Source organism: Coregonus lavaretus (assembly GCF_964263955.1).
Source record: "Coregonus lavaretus genome assembly, chromosome: 13".
In the NCBI taxonomy this organism is placed as follows: Eukaryota; Metazoa; Chordata; class Actinopteri; order Salmoniformes; family Salmonidae; genus Coregonus; species Coregonus lavaretus.
This window is the reverse complement of record NC_140000.1, coordinates 35,775,964-35,795,461: the sequence shown is the minus strand read 5'-3', so window position 1 is coordinate 35,795,461 and position 19,498 is coordinate 35,775,964.

Below are 19,498 nucleotides of genomic sequence, written 5' to 3'. Positions count from 1 at the left end.
ATAAATTCATTAAAAATCCTACAATGTGATTTTCTGGATTTTTTTTCTTCTCAATTTGTCTGTCATAGTTGACGTGTACCTATGATGAAAATTACAGGCCTCTCTCATCTTTTTAAGTGGGAGAACTTGCACAATTGGTGGCTGACTAAATACTTTTTTCCCCCACTGTAGTGGGTATACTTTCCAAGTTACAGTATTTCCTTTATAACATTTTTAATGACATCACAAAATAACAAACAGAATGACCTTAGTGCCCAACAGATCGCCTCTGACCATTCCCCACATGCTACGTTAGGAATATTATTCCAGTATTCGCTTTTGAACGTGTTAAAGTTTCAGCGTGTAAAAATCTGTTGAGACAAAGAACATTCCTTTGGTTAATCTTGAGGGCGCAGCCTGAATGTTCTCCTTTGATTTACAACAAGGCGTAAGCTGTTAATCACCACTAGTCCTTTCAGACCCCTTGACTTTTTCCACATTTTGTTACGTTACATCCTTATTCAAACATTTATTAACTTATTTATTTTTCTCATCAATCTACACACAATACCCCATAATGACAAAGCGAAAACAGGTTTTAGGAAGTTTTGCAAATGTATTAAAAATAAAAAACAGAAATACCTTATTTACATATGTATTCAGACCCTTTGCTATGAGACTCGAAATTGAGCTCAGGTGCATCCTGTGTCCATTGATCATCCTTGAGATGTTTCTACAACTTGATTGGAGTACACCTGTGGTAAATTCAATTGATTGGACATGATTTGGAAAGGCACACACCTGTCTATATAAGGTCCCACAGTTGACAGTGCATGTCAGAGCAAAAACCAAGCCATGAGGTTGAAGGAATTGTCCGTAGAGCTCCGAGACAGGATTGTGTCGAGGCACAGATTTGGGGATAGGTACCAAAACATTTCTGCAGCATTGAAGGTCCCCAAGAACACAGTGGCCTCCATCATTCTTAAATGGAAGAAATGTGTATCCACCAAGACTCTTCCTAGAGCTGGCCGCCCAGCCAAACTTAGCAATCGAAGGAGAAGGGAGGTGACCAAGAACCCGATGGTCACTCTGACAGAGCCCCAGAGTTCCTCTGTGGATATGAGAGCAATTTCTAGAAGGAAAACAATATCTGCAACACTCCACCAATCAGGCCTTTTATAGTAGAGTGGCCAGATGGAAGCCACTCCTCAGTAAAAGGCACATGACAGCCCGCGTGGAGTTTGCCAAAAGGCACCTAAAGACTCTCAGACCATGAGAAATAAGATTCTCTGGTCTGATGAAACCAAGACTGAACTCTTTGGCCTGAATGCCAAGCGTCACGTCTGTAGGAAACCTGGCCCCATCCCTACAGTGAAGCATGGTGGTGACAGGATCATGCTGTGGTGATGTCTTTCAGCGGCAGGGACCGGGAGACTAGTCAGGATCAAGGGAAAGATTAACAAAACAAAGTACAGAAAGATCCTTGATGAAAACCTGCTCCAGGGTGCTCAGGACTTCAGACTGGGGTGAAGGTTCACCTTCCAACAGGATAACGACCCTTAGCACACAGCCAAGATAACGCTGGAGTCCCGAAGCCACTCATGCGTTGTCTTGGCTGTGTGCTTAGGGTCATTGTCCTGTCTGTGAATGTCCTTAAGTGGCCCAGCCAGAGCCCAGACTTGAACCCGTTCGAACATCTCTGGAGAGACCTGAAAATAGCTGTGCAGCGACGCTCCCCATCCAACCTGACAGAGCTTTTGAGGATCTGCAGAGAATGGGAGAAACTCCCCAAATACAGGTGTGCCAAGCTTGTAGCGTCATACCCAAGAAGACTCGAGGCTGTAATCGCTGCCAAAGGTGGTTCAACAAAGTACTCAGTAAAGGGTCTGTATACTTATGTAATGTACAATTTAATCATTTAAAAATATATATATATATACATTTGGAAACATTTCTAAAAACCAGCTTTTTCTTTGTCAAATATCGGTTCTTGTGTGTAGATTGATGAGAAAATGTAATCCATTTTAGAATAAGGCTGTAACGTAACAAAATGTGGAAAAAGTATTCACACCCTTTGACTTTTTCCACGTTTTGGCCTACACATAATACCCTATAATGTGGAATTGAGTTTTTTGAATTTTTTACAAATTAATAAAAAATGTAAAGCTGAAAGGTCTTGAGTCAGTAAATATTCAACCCCTTTGTTATGGCAAGCCTAAATAAGTTCAGGAGCAAACATTTGCTTAACAAGTCACATAATAAGTTGCATGGACTCACTCTGTGTGCAATAATAGTGGTTAACATTTATTTTGAATGACTACTTCATCTCTGTACCCCACATATACAATTAATTGTAAGGTCCCTCAGTCAAGCAGTGAATTTCAAACACAGATTCAACCACAAAGACCAGGGAGGTTTTCCAATGCCTCACAAAGGTCACCTATATTGGTAGATGGGTAAAAAAAGGAAAAGGCCGACATTGAATATCACTTTGAGCATGGTGAAGTTATTAATAACACTTTGGATGGTGTATCAATACACCAAGTCACAACAAAGATACAGGCGTCCTTCCTAACTCAGTTGCCGTAGAGGAATGAAACCTTCTTTTCCAGTTCTCCTGAAGTAGGCTTGCCTAAACTATTTGATTTAGGAAGCAGGCGAGGTGAGTAGTCATGCTGTACTTCGCTCCGCAGGTAATATGACACATTACATTACAATGGAACGATTTGATTAGTGTAATGTTGGCTAGCTACATAGTTGTATTTGTATCAAAGATAAAGGTGTAGTATAGAGTAACTATCGAGGTTAGCTAGCCAGCTACATTCGTTCGCAGCGACGCCGTTTTTCAAACAAAGTCAACACCGCAGCCATTGCTAGCTAGCCAACACTACCAGCTACCGGCTAGCAGTACTGTAGCAACTAAATACAATATCCTTTTAGCCAGCTACATTCGTTCGCAGCGACGCTGTTTTTCAAACAAAGTCATCACCGCAGCCATTGCTATCTAGCCAACGCTACCAGCTAGCAGTACTATAGCAACTAAATACAATATAATTTTAGCCAGCTACATTCGTTCGCAGCGACGCCGTTTTTCAAACAAAGTCAACACAGCAGCCATTGCTATCTAGCCAACACTACCAGCTAGCAGTACTGTAGCAGTACTGTAGCAGCTAAATACAATATAGTTGTGCTAGCTAGCCAACGTTTAATTATTGCTGCGATATGAAAGGAACTAGACACGGACACAAATTATCTGTTTAGTGTGTTAACACACTATTGGTAGTTTGTTGTAACCAAGTATTGGTGCTAAACCATGTGTTATTGGATGCTAGCATGCTAGTTAGCTATGGCGTCATAGTTAGCTAGCTGAATAAAGTAAGTTGAGTCTATTCCTTGAAACATTGAACCGCTGTAGTTTACAACAATTCTAATTTCTAAAGTGGAAGTTGGGAGAGTTTTTTATTCGGGTGTTTCAGTGAAACAATTATAGTCTCTGAGGTGGAAGTTGGGAGAGTTATATTTGGGAGTTGTGGTGAGGGAGGCCCCGTTCTCTCCTTTCCCTGATGTTTAGTTCATTTCATTCCGATCTCCTCTGCATTATTGTAGCGATTTGCTACAGCCTGTCAACTATGCCTCTGCCTATCCCTGTTCTCTCCTCTCCGCACAGGCTACACAAACGCCTCACACCGCGTGGCTGCTGCCTCTCTAAACTGGTGGTCCCTGCACGCACCACACACCTGGAGTTCCAGGTCTCAGGCAGCCTCTGGAACTGCCGTTCTGCTGCCAACAAGGCTGACTTCATCCCAGCCTATGCTACCCTCCAGTCCCTCGACTTCCTGGCGCTGACGGAAACATGGATTACCACTGAAAACACTGCTACTCCTACTGCTCTCTCCTCGTCTGACCATGTGTTCTCGCATACCCCGAGAGCATCTGGTCAGAGGGGTGGTGGCACAGGAATCCTCATCACTCCCAAGTGGACATTCTCAATTTTTCCCCTAACCCATCTGTCTATCTCCTCATTTGAATTCCATGCTGTCACAGTCACTAGCCCATTTAAGCTTAATATCCTTGTCATCTATCGCCCTCCAGGTTCCCTTGGAGAGTTCATCAATGAGCTTGACGCCTTGATAAGCTCCTTTCCTGAGGATGGCTCACCCCTCACAGTTTTGGGGGATTTCAACCTCCCTACGTCTACATTTGACTCATTTCTCTCTGCCTCCTTCTTTCCACTCCTCTCCTCTTTTGACCTCACCCTCTCACCGTCCCCCCCTACTCACAAGGCAGGCAATACGCTTGACCTCATCTTTACTAGATGCTGCTCTTCTACTAATCTCACTGCAACTCCCCTCCATGTCTCCGACCACTACTTTGTATCCTTTTCTCTCTCGCTCTCCTCCAACACTACTCACTCTGCCCCTACACAGATGGTAATGCGCCGCCGCAACCTTCGCTCTCTCTCTCCCACTACTCTCTCCTCTTCCATCCTATCATCTCTTCCCTCTGCTCAATCCTTCTCCCTCCAATCTCCTGATTCTGCCTCCTCAACCCTCCTCTCCTCCCTTTCTGCATCCTTTGACTCTCTGTGTCCCCTATCCTCCCGGCCGGCTCGGTCCTCCCCTCCAGCTCCGTGGCTTGATGACTCATTGCGAGCTCACAGAACAGAGCTCCGGGCAGCTGAGCGGAAATGGAAGAAAACTAGACTCCCTGCCGACCTGGCATCTTTTCACTCCCTCCTCTCTACATTTTCTTCATCTGTTTCTGCTGCTAAGGCCACTTTCTACCACTCTAAATTCCAAGCATCTGCCTCTAACCCTAGGAAGCTCTTTGCCACATTCTCCTCCCTGCTGAATCCTCCCCCCCCCCCCCCCCCCCTCCTCCCTCTCTGTGGATGACTTCGTCAACCACTTTGAAAAGAAGGTTGACGACATCCGATCCTCATTTGTTAAGTCTAATGACACTGCTGGTCCTGCTCACACTGCCCTACCCTATGCTTTGACTTCTTTCTCCCCTCTCTCTCCAGATAAAATCTCGCGACTTGTGACTGCAGGCCGCCCAACAACCTGCCCGCTTGACCCCATCCCCTCCTCTCTTCTCCAGACCATCTCCGGTGACCTTCTCCCCTACCTCACCTCGCTGATCAACTCATCCTTGACCGCTGGCTATGTCCCTTCCGTCTTCAAGAGAGCGAGAGTTGCACCCCTTCTCAAAAAACCAACACTCGATCCCTCTGATGTCAACAACTACAGACCAGTATCCCTTCTTTCTTTTCTTTCCAAAACTATTGAGCGAGCCGTCTTTAGCCAACTCTCTTGCTATCTCTCTCAGAATGACCTTCTTGATCCAAACCAGTCAGGTTTCAGGACTGGTCATTCAACTGAGACTGCTCTTCACTGTGTCACAGAGGCTCTCCGCACTGCTAAAGCTAACTCTCTCTCCTCTGCTCTTGTCCTTCTAGACCTGTCTGCTGCCTTTGATACTGTGAACCATCAGATCCTCCTCTCCACCCTCTCCGAGCTGGGCATCTCCGGTGCGGCTCACTCTTGGATTGCGTCCTACCTGACCGGTCGCTCCTACCAAGTGGCGTGGCGAGAAGCTGTCTCCGCACCACATGCTCTCACCACTGGTGTCCCCCAGGGCTCAGTTCTAGGCCCTCTCCTATTCTCGCTATACACCAAGTCACTTGGCTCTGTCATATCCTCACATGGCCTCTCCTATCATTGCTACGCTGACGATACACAACTAATCTTCTCCTTTCCCCCTTCTGATAACCAGGTGGCGAATCGCATCTCTGCATGTCTGGCAGACATATCAGTATGGATGACGGATCACCACCTCAAGCTGAACCTTGACAAGACGGAGCTGCTCTTCCTCCCGGGGAAGGACTGCCCGTTCCATGATCTCGCCATCACGGTTGACAACTCCGTTGTGTCCTCCTCCCAGAGTGCGAAGAGCCTTGGCGTGACCCTGGACAACACCCTGTCGTTCTCCGCTAACATCAAGGCGGTGACCCGATCCTGTAGGTTCATGCTCTACAACATTCTGAGAGTACGACCCTGCCTTACACAGGAAGCGGCACAGGTCCTAATCCAGGCACTTGTCATCTCCCGTCTGGATTACTGCAACTCGCTGTTGGCTGGGCTCCCTGCCTGTGCCATTAAACCCCTACAACTCATCCAGAATGCCGCAGCCAGTCTGGTGTTCAACCTTCCCAAGTTCTCTCACATCACCCCGCTCCTCCGCACACTCCACTGGCTTCCAGTTGAAGCTCACATCTGTTACAAGACCATGGTGCTTGCCTATGGAGCCGTGAGGGGAACGGCACCTCCGTACCTTCAGGCTCTGATCAGTCCCTACACCCAAACGAGGGCACTGCGTTCATCCACCTCTGGCCTGCTGGCTCCCCTTCCTCTGCGGAAGCATAGTTCCCGCTCAGCCCAGTCAAAACTGTTCGCTGCTCTGGCACCCCAATGGTGGAACAAGCTCCCTCACGACGCCAGGACAGCGGAGTCACTCACCACCTTCCGGAGACATTTGAAACCCCACCTCTTTAAGGAATACCTGGGATAGGACAAAGTAATCCTTCTACCCCCCCCCCCCCCCCCAAAAAAAAAAATATATATATATATATATATATATATATTTGTAAAGTGGTTATCCCACTGGCTATAGGGTGAATGCACCAATTTGTAAGTCGCTCTGGATAAGAGCGTCTGCTAAATGACGTAAATGTAAATGTAAATGTAATGTAAAAACCGGTCAGGGATTTCACCAATGGCCAATGGTGACATTAAAACACTTATAGAGTTGAATGGCTGTGATAGGAGAAAACTGAGGATGGATCAACAACATTGTAGTTACTCCACAATACTAACCTAATTGACAGAGTGAAAAGAAGGAAGCCTGTACAAAATGCATGCATCCTGTTTTGCAACAAGACACTAAAGTAATACTGCAAAAGATGTGGCATAGTGGTGGTTGCATCATGTTATGGGTATGCTTGTCATCGTTAAGGACTGGGGAGGTTTTTAGGATAAAAAAGAAACAGAATGGAGCTAAGCACAGGCAAAATCCTAGATGAAAACCTGGCTTTCCACCAGACACTGGGAGATTAATTGACCTTTTAGCAGGACAATAACCTAAAACACAAGGCCAAATCTACAATGCTTACCAAGAAGACAGTTAATGTCCCTGAGTGGCCGAGTTACAGTTTTGACAGCTTGGCAAGACATGAAAATGGTTGTCTATCAATGATCAACAACCAATTTGACAGAGCTTGAAGAATGTTGAAAATAATAATGGGCAAATATTTTACAATCCAGGTGTGCAAAGCTCATAGAGACTTTAGCTGTCCTCCGGGTACGCCATGGTGCTATCCTACAGATTGCTGTTGAGGCTACTGTAGACCTTCATTGAAAAACAGTGTGTTTTAATAAATGCTATGCTAGTTCATTAAAAGTGTTTCTGAGTAAAAGCTCACATAAGATTTACAAATTAATTAGCCTACATAAAAATTTGGATCAGTCCAAAGTGTGTGAGTGTGTGTGCTGGAGGCGAGCAAAAGGCGGAAGTGTGGCGAGCGTACCTGTACCAGACGGGGAGATAGGCCAGAGAGCAGACTGCCGGATGGGATCCAAGCAGCAGTGCAGCAGGCAACGTAGGTAAGTGGGTGACACCCGCTTTGGAGAAGCTTTTGACTGGACTGGACCAAATCTGAACCAATCATAGACGTGTATGTTTCACAAGTTTAGACAGCACAGTACAGTAGAGCACAGTAGAGTTTAGTTCAGTACAGTACAGTAGAGAACAGTACAGTAAAATATAGTACATTATACTGTACTTTACTGTGCTCTACTGTATTGTACTGTGCTGAACTATACTCTACTTTACTGGTCCGGATCGGACCAAATTTGAACCAATCATAGATGTCTGTGGATGTTAAAATCAAGGCCGGGGCAGACGGTCCAAATTTCAACGTCCATGAACATTGGTGTCGGACGGTGCTCACTGGGTGGTTATTCACTCAAATCAAGCACGTCATGCCCATCTGTGCCAAATTCTGAGTTTGAACCATTCTAGTTTCAATATAAGCTACAGTGCCTTCAGAAAGTATTTACGTCCCTTGACTTATTCCACATGTTGTTGTGTTACAGCCTGAATTCAAAAATTTATGAAATTGATTTTCTTTCTCACCCATCTACACACAATACCCCATAATGACAAAGTGAAAACATGTTTTTAGAAATTGTAGCAAATGTATTTAAATTGAATTACAGAAATATCTCATTTGCATAAGTATTCAGACCCCTGAGTCAATACATGTTAGAATCATCTTTGGCAGCTGTAAGTCTTTCTGGATAAGTCTCTAAGAGCTTTGCACACCTGGATTGTACAAAATTCTTCAAGCTCTGTCAAATTGTTTGTTGATCATTGCTAGACTACCAAGTCTTGCCATAGATTTCAAGCCAATTTAAGTCAAAACTGTAACTAGGCCACTCAGGAACATTCAATATCGTTCTTCGTAAGCAACTCCGGTGTATATTTGGCCTTGTGTTTTAGGTTATTGTCCTGCTGAAAGGTGAATATCCCAGTGTCTGTTGGAAAGCAGACTGAACCAGGTTTTCCTCTAGGATTTTGCCTGTGCTTAGCTCTATTCCGTTTATTTTTATCTTAAAAAACTACCTAGTCACTGCCGATGACAAGCATACCCATAACATGATGCAGCCACCACGATGCTTGAAAATATGAAGAGTGGTACTCAGTGATGTGTTGTGTTGCCCCAAACATAAAGTTAATTTATTAGCCACATTTTTTGCAGTTTTACTTTAGTGCCTTATTGCAAACAGGATGCATGTTTTGGAATCTTTTTTATTCTATAAAGGCTTCCCTCTTTTCATGCATGTACCAATAGGGTGCATGGGGTGTGAATAGCTCAGTTTTGTACCATCAAAACTGTAGTTAAATGTAGAAACCAGACAGCATAGTTTAAATTAAGCCTCTAAAATCAATAGATCAACATATCCCCAAGCAACCGGGAGTCAAATATATAGAACAGCATACCAATCTTATGGGTAAAGTGGCACTGCGAATCGAACCCAACAAGCCATGGCTTCCCTTAGAGGAAAAGACAAAGAACAACTTGGAGATGCAAATAGGGGCAACGAACAGCTAAAGTATATCCAGAGAAATATAGCTAAAATGCCCTCAATGCTCACCAAAACAAACTGTTACAATCTGTTATTAAAAAAGTAGATTTGCTTGAAAGGAAAGTAGAGTATCTAAATAACCTACCGGATGACGAGGAAAAAGGAGACCTTTCCAGCTACGTGATCAAGCTGATATCAGAGGAGCTTGGCAGAGGAGCGATGCCATTGGATCGTGAAACAGAAGAACGCAAAATATTCTCACATGGTAATCTTTAAGTTGTGGAACTATCAGACCAAAGTCAACATTCTGAAGGCACAGGGGGAAAAGGAGATTATAATACATGGCCAGTCCATTCGATTCGTCCAGGATCTGTCTGCTAAGCTGAGGAAAAAACATGAGCAATTCATTCTGATCAGACAGTCACTGGAGGAAAAAGGAATCAAGTCTCAACTCTGATTCCTGACAGTGCTGTGGGTATGGAAGGGAACACAGAGGATGGAGTTCAGTTGAAAGAGAGCCCAATGCCCTGAGGAGAGGAAGAAGCAGAAAAAAGTGATAAGCACACTAGGCTCCATATAGTAATGCCCAAGACCAGCTTATTGTAAGTTGAGACAATATTATTTCCCCCTCCCCCAATACAATCTAGACTCTATTGTCCCCAAGTAACTGTTCTTCTCTAGGAAGTAGAGAATGAATCAGCCGATGCCAATGAGATACATGGAAACTAAAAAGACAATATAAAAGAGGAAATATAGCATGTATGTCAATAATTGTCAATAATTGTTCTATGGACGTGTGTGAGTGTGGGCGAGAGGGTTTGAGTGGGTGTATGTGTGTGTATGAATATGAATATGTGTAGAAGGGCGGCAGGTAGCTTAGTGGGTAAGAGCGTTGTGCCAGTAACCGAAAGGTCGCTGGTTCTAATCCCCGAGCCGACTAGGTGAAAAATCTGTCGATGTGCCCTTAAGCAAGGCACTTAACCCTAATTGCTCCTGTAAGTCGCTCTGGATAAGAGCGTCTGCTAAATGTATAATAAAAAAATAAAAGGGCTGGAGAGAATGGGAGGCATAGGGTATATGTTGTGTGTGAATTAAGGATAATGGATGAGAAGTAGATGTATAGAGGGGTGTAAATGTGTCTGAGAAGAAAGGAGGGGGGAAAGACGAGAGGTTGGGATAAATTGGGCCTGGGTGGGTAAGAGAGGGCAAGGATTGGAGGTGGTGATACGTTGAAGTTGAAGTCGGAAGTTTACATACACCTTAGCCAAATACATTTAAACTCAGTTTTTCACAATTTCTGACTTTTAATCCTAGTAAATATTCCCTTTCTTAGGTCAGTTATGATCACCATTTTATTTTAAGAATGTGAAATGTCAGAATAATAGTAGAGATAATGATTTATTTAAGCTTTTATTTCTTTCATCACATTCCCTGTGGGTCAGAAGTTTACATACACTCAATTAGTATTTGGTAGTGTGGTGTCGAGAAAACTATGCTGAGATGCTGTGAGAACAAGAATTCCGCTGACACTGTACTTTGATTATAAAGGTTTATTTATATCAAAGGGTTCCAGCATCAATTTACAGATATCTGCCGATATCTGGAGAACAACGACCCAAATCTGTAATATGTTATTCTGTCCTCCTTTGTTTTAACCGTGGTATTTATATCCTATGCCCTATGTAACATAATATGGGTGTTTTCCCCTACAGACCAATCCCAGGAGGCCACCTAACAGACTTCCTCGGCTTTAGGGTGCCCCTATAGAACTACTCCCCAGATGCTCCCTTTAAGCTGAGTCAACATCCTCTAAAACCATTTGAAACCATTAGCAAAGTCATAAATTCCTCAGATACCACATATTTCCCCCCTTCGAGACGAATTAAGTCTCGAAAACAAAAAGAATAGGATTATGACAAATAACAATTTTTCTCTTATTGAGTAACTTTAATAATAAACCAAAAACACATTTTTCTATGGAGTGTAAATACATTTCTATGAAATATGAACAAATCTCTATGGAGTGTGAATACATTTCTATGAAATATGAACAAATCTTTATGGAGTGTGAGAGCGAAAAACCTGTCTGGCAGCTTTCTTTCCAAATATCCCTCCATCAATCAAGACAGTAAAATTCTCTCACGGCCCCTCTGCCCCAGGCAACCACTTAAGTACTCCAGATCAATTCATACATCTTTATCAATGCATTTTAAACTATGATGCAATTAAATACACATGAAAGCCTCAGCAAACAAAATACAATCAAAAATGTCCACATTCAGGCTGGTCAACCCATCGGACCCTCCTGTGGATTCTCTCTATCCCTGCCTAGACCCAATATCCCTAAGCTTCAACAAAATAAACAAAAACATCTGAGATCCCCACATGTACCCAACAACAGCAAATATCATTCTTCAAAAATTAATACAGAAAGAATATGACACAAATTATGTATTACACATGCAAATATGTCTATATCTCATTGCAGACACTGGAATGTAGTCATCTCCTCAGCAGTGTCGACTTCCAATGCAACTTCGATGATGGAATCTGAACCTTTCCACACCTTCCTTGTTCCACTTCCTCCAGTCCCTTCATATTGTCCTTTCATATTGTCCCTTCATATTGTCCATGTTTGAGTATTTGAATCCCCTCTACACATTCCCCCATATGCTTCTGGACCAAACGACCAAACAGTATCTTTTGAAAAACAACACATTCAAATTAAAACATCAATATCAACTAAAAATTATATATAAAATGAATCACATACCATTTCCCCCCTTTGATTCATCACAAAATACCAAAATCACCCTAATATTTAAAACCATGTGAAAAATTCAAAATTGATATCTATCCATCAATACTCCTTTGAGTCTTGACAGAAGGTTAAACCCTCTTATCGTTTCATTTTCAAAACCCTTCAAATTATAGGTAATATTATCTATGTTATCTTCCCAAAATTTACACCATACCATGGAAAAAATCCAAGTCCCCACTTCTCTCCTAGACTTATCCTCCAATGGTAGGCTTCCCAGACTATGAAACTTCTCTCTTTCAGAATCAGATTTATCTCTTTCCCCGAGCTTCCCCTCTTTTAATTTTAAAACCTCATATGGAAGCTTCAACTTCAACATGTAACAACATCCTTTCCATCCATAGGGTAAGAATATATTCTCTCACCACAAACCCCAGATGTTTCTCTAAAATCCCCAATAGTCACATTACCATGCAAAACTTCTCTCACCATCAAAGTCCTTCTCTTCTTACTAACTGGAACATCAAAAGTTACATTATATTTCTCATTACTAACCTTATGTTCCTGCTTACCCAAAGTCATCATTTAATCATCACCATCTGATATTCCCCTAAACATCCCCTTTCCATCATATGTTTTATTTAAACAAAAACAGCTTTTAGCCCTCACTGGTTTCCCCTCCAATGCTTCATGAAGCGCTGTTAACTGATTTTCCTTCCTATCTAACAAATTCACATAGGTTAATTCACTTAACCAATAACACTTAAACCTAGGCCTAAACAAATGTTTCCACAACAACATTATTTTCTCTCTTAATGATTGTTGCTGATACAACAGCCATTATAAAGCATAAGATTTATACATACTTGATAGAGGTTTAGCTACCTTCTCTAAGATTCAACCCCATGTTCCTAGTGCTGGAATTCTCAACAGACATTTACCCTCAAGATTCCTCACTGATCTTACAGAATGAGTTAACTTCTTGAACCAAAGATTCCTACCTGCCCATCCATCTTTAATTTACAAACAGAAAAATCAAATCCATATGCCTTCCATTTAGTTTCTCTCTTCCCTAACGAACAGTATTGATAAGATATATCTTCTTGTCTTCCATCAAAATCAAAGAACTTATCCTGTACCTCCATGATAGTATTCTCCCTAATCTTTCCCTCTAACATTACTCAAAATAAGTTAGCAATCACTCATAACCCTCTTCCACTTCATATCATTTTACAAAATATACTTCCTTTCACTAGGTGAAACAGCTTCTACTTCTAGTCTTCATAACAACACTTCTTCTCCATAATTATCTCTCCACATGAGAGGAATCTCACCTCTACACATTCCTTCTCTCACATCTACAAGGAAGATGAGCTGTACCACCCATCCTAACCCTAATGACAGTCTTTTCCTCTAAAATTGGTGCTGGAGCGATTGGCTCCCTTGTAATCAAATATGATACATTTATAGCTTTAATAACTGTCAATGTTGAAAGAGTTGAATTGCTTCTCACTGTTGTTTTAATAGGCTGAAGTGTTGATGTCATTGTTGTTGATTCATCCATTTTCCCCAAAGCTTTGAACTCTTTACTTGTATTTCCATCTATCACCACTAGTGTCACTACATTAACTCTCAGTCCCAACTCTAATCCCTCACTTTCAAACTGTTGATTATAAAAATTACATTTATAATCACCTTGATCCCCCTGCTGGGAATTGTACACATAAAGACTACAATCACCCTCAATCTTCTCTTATCATTCAGCAACACATACTTTCTCAATGCATCTGCTCCTTACAGATCTAAACTCCTACCATATCTATCTTCCCACTGAACTCTACATTTCCCTTCACTACTGTTCTCTCTCTCGTCCTACTAACATTGAAGCTTAGCTGACTGTCCTAGAGTTCCTTCAACCCTAGTTTTCATAACTTTTTTAGTCTGACTTTTCTCCAATATTTCAAAAACCATTTCACTGATTTATTCACAAATTCCTTTCCCACTAATTTTAGGATATTTGATCCGGAAGTCCCCACCTGCTTATGACTTCTTTACACAAAAACTTGGCAAACGATTGAGCATCTTTTAGCTTAGTTTGAAATCTTATTCCCCTCTTGGTGTAAGAATGTAACCAAGAATAACAGTCACCCCTGTAAACATCACTTTTCAGACAGATTGTCCTCCTTCCTATGATATAGTCAATCTTTTCAAGCAAATCTGATTCCCAAAAAACCCTACTTCTTTATGATCTGTCTCCTAATCTCCCCCCTTGCAACATTAGCTAACCCCTAGCTTCCTAAATCATCAGACCTAATAGGTCCAGAGGCGCTACTATCAACCCCTCATGGTTTCTCCCAAAATAACAAACATTCTTACTCTGAGGATTTTTTCTATTGTCATCAAAACACCTGCTTTTGAAAGTCCTTCAATTTCTGGTTCAATCCCTTGGATTGCTTCATCTTTCAATGGATACTGATTCTTCCAAGGAGGTCTTCCTCCTCGTCGAAGTTCAACTTTCACCTCAATTGGGCTGATTTCACAAATCCAATATCAGTACTACTTTGATTTCACAAACATTCTTGAACTTTTTGCAACATCTCCTCTTTAATAGATTCTCAATCCATCTTCACACTTCAAACATATTCATGTGTCATCCGTACAGCTTATGACTCTCCTTGTCCTTTAGCCAAAATCATCATTTTCAGAAATTGCTGATCTTCACTCCTCCAAATCCCCCAATTCTCTTCCATCATTAACAATTGGTAAACCTTTTCCTTTGGCACTTCTACCAGACAGCCGTCTGGTGTACATCTTATTGTACAATTCAATTTCCACAATGCATCTCTTCCCAACAATGCAATAGGTATATGTTCTGATACCAGTATGGGTATTGTAATTTTCAAATTTTCATAGCAGAGCTCAATTGGTTCCTTAAGAGTAATCAACTGTTTTACTCCCTCAAATCCCTATCCTAATTAGTTAATTTTGACATAGTGAGATGTGTAACCTCTTCAGGCTGAACACAGATAAAAGCCGTTCCGCTATCCACCATCACTTCCCATAGTCAGTTGTTTATTTTCACTTCAATTGTTGGATCTTTTTTCCCTAACTGGTGCTACCAGCTGACACCCCCCTTTCGGATCTTCTATGCACCCCTAGAATCCTTGCTCCTTGCCCCTATAAGGGTTCACCTGTCCTCCAGATGATCTTCACTTGCTCCTGTATCTTCCTCTGAAATTCTTTCTTGTGTTTCCTTCTGGCCCATTACACTCACAGCAAAGTCACCAACCTGTCCACAATCATAACACACTTCTTAAGATTGCAGGAAGTATGGCTTAAATCTTCCTCCTCTTCCTCTTCCTAAGCCTTCTCGTCCTCTTCCTCTCCAATTCTTTCAGTCCAGAAACTATCTATGGATATGAAACAGCTTGTACCACTAGTTGTGGTTGGTACAATTGCATTTGACCTTGTTCAGTTGAAGCTGTGGCAGTGATTGTTGATTTGGTGCACACTAATTCTTCATAACCAAAGCTTTTCTTCTCCTTCTTATTCTCCCCCAGTTGTATTTCATCAAGTTTTCTGAGAGTTTCTTGATCCTGTTCTTTCTTGTTGTGTTCCTTTTTCCTCTACAGATCCACTTGATGGGCTATATAATCTCTATAGACACCTTTTGTCATGCTTCCAACTCCAACCACCTCTGCCAGTTTGCTCCTTACTGGTGAGGGCAGTCCCATCTGCAGTTTAGCTCTCAAAATTGACTGCTCAATTTGACTCACATCTGGATCATTTCCAATAATATTTCTCCCTTGATGAACTCTTGACACATAGGCTCTCAGATTTTCTTGTTGTCCTAGTGGGTCAATCAGAATGTTGTCAGAATGCACATTTGTTGGAAATGTATCTTTCAGTGCTCTCCACAGCCAGTTTCCACTTGCAACCAACAATTCAGAGTCATTCACTTCAGTCCCCACATATCTATTAAGTCCCGCTCTCTGAAATATTTATTCCATATCTGGAATCCCAAAGAGATTAGTCAAAAGTCTCTTAATGTCTCCTATGGCTGACTGTGTTCCCACCATAATTTCTTCCCATTTTTTTATTTTTATCCAAGGATATGCTCCATCTTGAAGAGTAGACAACTTCTCAAGTATATCTGACATATCGGTATTCTTCAAAGGCTTATATTCTAGGTTTTGTCCTCGAATGATCACTGGCATCATCTTCTTACTGGTGCCCTCTTTCCTTGGCCTCAATGTATACCTTTTCTCCAATTCTTGGGATCCTTTTCTCAGCAGTTTTTTCTTCTCTTCTGTATCTTCAGCTTCTTGAGTTGTTCTTCCAGTTCTCTTTGTCTCTTCTAAATTATTCCCCTTATCCAGGCATAATACGCATCGGTCTATATCTCTTTCTATTTCTTCTGTGCTAATCATTGTAGGATAAAATCCTCTTGAACATAAAGCACCTTTAATCTCCAAATCTTTATCACTTTCTCCATCTTCACTTTCCTCAGAGATCGAATCTCTAGTATCCTTCTTCTTCCTTCAACTTCCATCAGAGATCAAATCTCTAGTATCCTTCTTATTTCCTCTCTTGCCAACTTCCTTCTGATCACAGAGTCATATCCACCCATGATCTCCTCTCAATCACTCTGATCATCATCATCATCTTCTTCTTCATCTTCAAGTTCCATCTTCCTGAACCTCACTCCACCCTTAGTTTCCAGACGTCTCGTTTTCTTCCTACTTTTGGAGTTTTGGATTCATCTTTATGGTCGTTTCTGCTTCTCCTCTCTCTATTATTCAATCACTTTCATCATGTTGATGACGTCAGGGTTAAAAGTCCCTTCCACTAGCCATGGTTGTTCAATGTCAGGCCAACCTTTATTCCCTTTCCCAGATAACCTTGCAATACCATTAACTAAAGGATTACTATTTTCTACTACATCAACAGGAGTAATTACTTTCATCGTTTTTATGTCCTTTTTCCCCCTTGTAACAACTCTTTTATATTCCTTTATTGTGAATTATTTTATTATTTTAGACTATGTAGCCTATTGTTCCCTCTTTTTTTCTTTTTTTTCTTCCCCAAATTAATTAATTAATCAATTAATGTATTAATTTATTCATCAATTTACTTATTTATTCATTTTATTTTATTTTACCAAATTATTGATTAGTGGCAATCTTACCACATCCGATCAGGAAAGTAAATGAAAGTAGTCAACTTCAGAGCAACCCAAAAAATAAAGACCTCTAATCCAGCAACACTACAGTACTCACAAACCCCATCGCTTAATAAGCACCCAATTACCTTAATTTTACAGAATAATGTCAGTACTCGATTCCCCCTCATCTCTAATCAAACCCACTCATGCAGAAAAACTCCAAAATGCAATTCTTAATTACATCAATTGATCAGTCTGTTGCCAAGCCCTTGTCAAATTGTCATAACATCAAATATGCTAGGCACCCAAAATATCCTCTATGGGAAGGTACGTTTTGTAAATAGAACAGTACTGGCCTTAATTTGACTTGATCCGTTGCAGCACACTCTGTCGCATGATGCACTCGTCAGCACTTCCTCTCTCTCTCTGTCTCCTCCTTCTTATCGTCTCTCATATCACAGAAGAACAAAGAAACAGACAATAATTTAGTAGTTTATGCACTCACTGGGTTATTTCAACCATTCAATATTCCTCTAGTCACATTCGCTCTAAGAAATAAGCAAACAACTTAACTCAGGAATAGTATAAATAGCTCAATAACATTTTATTTATTTATTTTATTTTTATTTTATTTTTAATCCGTCAACATATCTCTCTCATTTATCAATTCAATAGATCTCAACAAATAGTTTCATCGTTAAACAACAGCCTATTTAACAAACAGAACACTATTAGTGTCTAAATCTCCCCCTCTCTCTCTGTCTGTTCTGTTCTGAGTCTGCGTCTCCCAGCAACTCAGTGCAGGCAGAGGAGTGGCACATTTGCGCTACGTAACTCTAAACTCATAAAATCACACGCATGCGTAGTACATTCACCAGTGCGATTTCAGAGTGGATGGAGCTCTCTCCCAGCTCTCTCCCAGCTAGACAACAGAAAGTAAACAGTCCCGCTGTACTTCCTCTCTTTCCCCTCATAGACAAACAGTAACACTTAACAGAGCTCACAAACCATAGAACACAACTCCTACTCTCTTCTACACACACATACATACAGTTTAAGAGGCTTATCCCATTCCTATGGACCCCTAAGGCAGTATGCTACCTCCATTGCGCCGTATATTTCCATTGTTCCTAAATTTCTGCTACCATGAGTTCCGCGGACATCCAATGAGCGGTCACATCAATCATATAATTCGTCAACTATAAGTTGAGCGGTAACTTGCAACCGAATATATATACCACAACCTCAAGTCCCCGGGACTTACCTAAATTCACCTAACGTGCTTTTAGGATTTTTCGGCCCATCCTAATGATCGCCTCGTTAGAGGGCTTTCCTAGATTCGCAATGTCCTAATTTGTATACATTTACCTTAGTTCCTGGCCTTTCCTTCATTGTATTCATTTTGAATTTTATTCAAGCAAAATATCCCTATAGACACTCCCCCCTGTTTGCGTTGCTTTCAACGCAAACAAATTTAGAACGGACTCCTATCCCACAGCAAAAAACAGCAAAGCACACACGCAAGTTCTTAACGGTGCATTCATTCAACGCACACACACAGACACACGAACTGACCAGTGCCCAAAGTAGTGAGAAAACTCACCCTTATCTGCCGGACTCTGGAGCGAGAGTCAGCTCGGCGCCCATGAATGGAACGCTGAGAAAAGACGCAACACGACCAAATTCCCTGTCGCCATTTTGTGGTGTCGAGAAAACTATGCTGAGATGCTGTGAGAACAAGAATTCCGCTGACACTGTACTTTGATTATAAAGGTTTATTTATATCAAAGGGTTCCAGCGTCAATTTACAGATATCTGCCGATATCTGGAGAATAACGACCCAAATCTGTAATATGTTATTCTGTCCTCCTTTGTTTTAACCGTGGTATTTATATCCTATGCCCTATGTAACATAATATGGGTGTTTTCCCCTACAGACCAATCCCAGGAGGCCACCTAACAGACTTCCTCGGCTTTAGGGTGCCCCTATAGAACTACTCCCAGATGCTCCCTTTAAGCTGAGTCAACATCCTCTAAAACCATTTGAAACCATTAGCAAAGTCATAAATTCCTCAGATACCACAGTAGCATTGCCTAAAATTGTTTAACTTGGGTCAAACGTTTTGGGTAGCCTTCCACAAGCTTCCCACAATAAGTTGGGGGAATTTTTCCTCCTGACAGAGCTGGTGTAACTGAGTCAGGTTTGTAGGCCTCCTTGCTCGCACACGCTTTTTCAGTTCTGCCCACAAATTTTCTATAGGATTGAGGTCAGGGCTTTGTGATGGCCACTCCAATACCTTGACTTTTTGTTGTCCTTAAGCCATTTTGCCACAACTTTGGAAGTATGCTTGGGGTCATTGTCCATTTGGAAAACCCATTTGCGACCAAGCTTTAACTTCCTGACTGATGTCTTGAGATGTTGCTTCAATATATCCACATAATTTTCCTTCC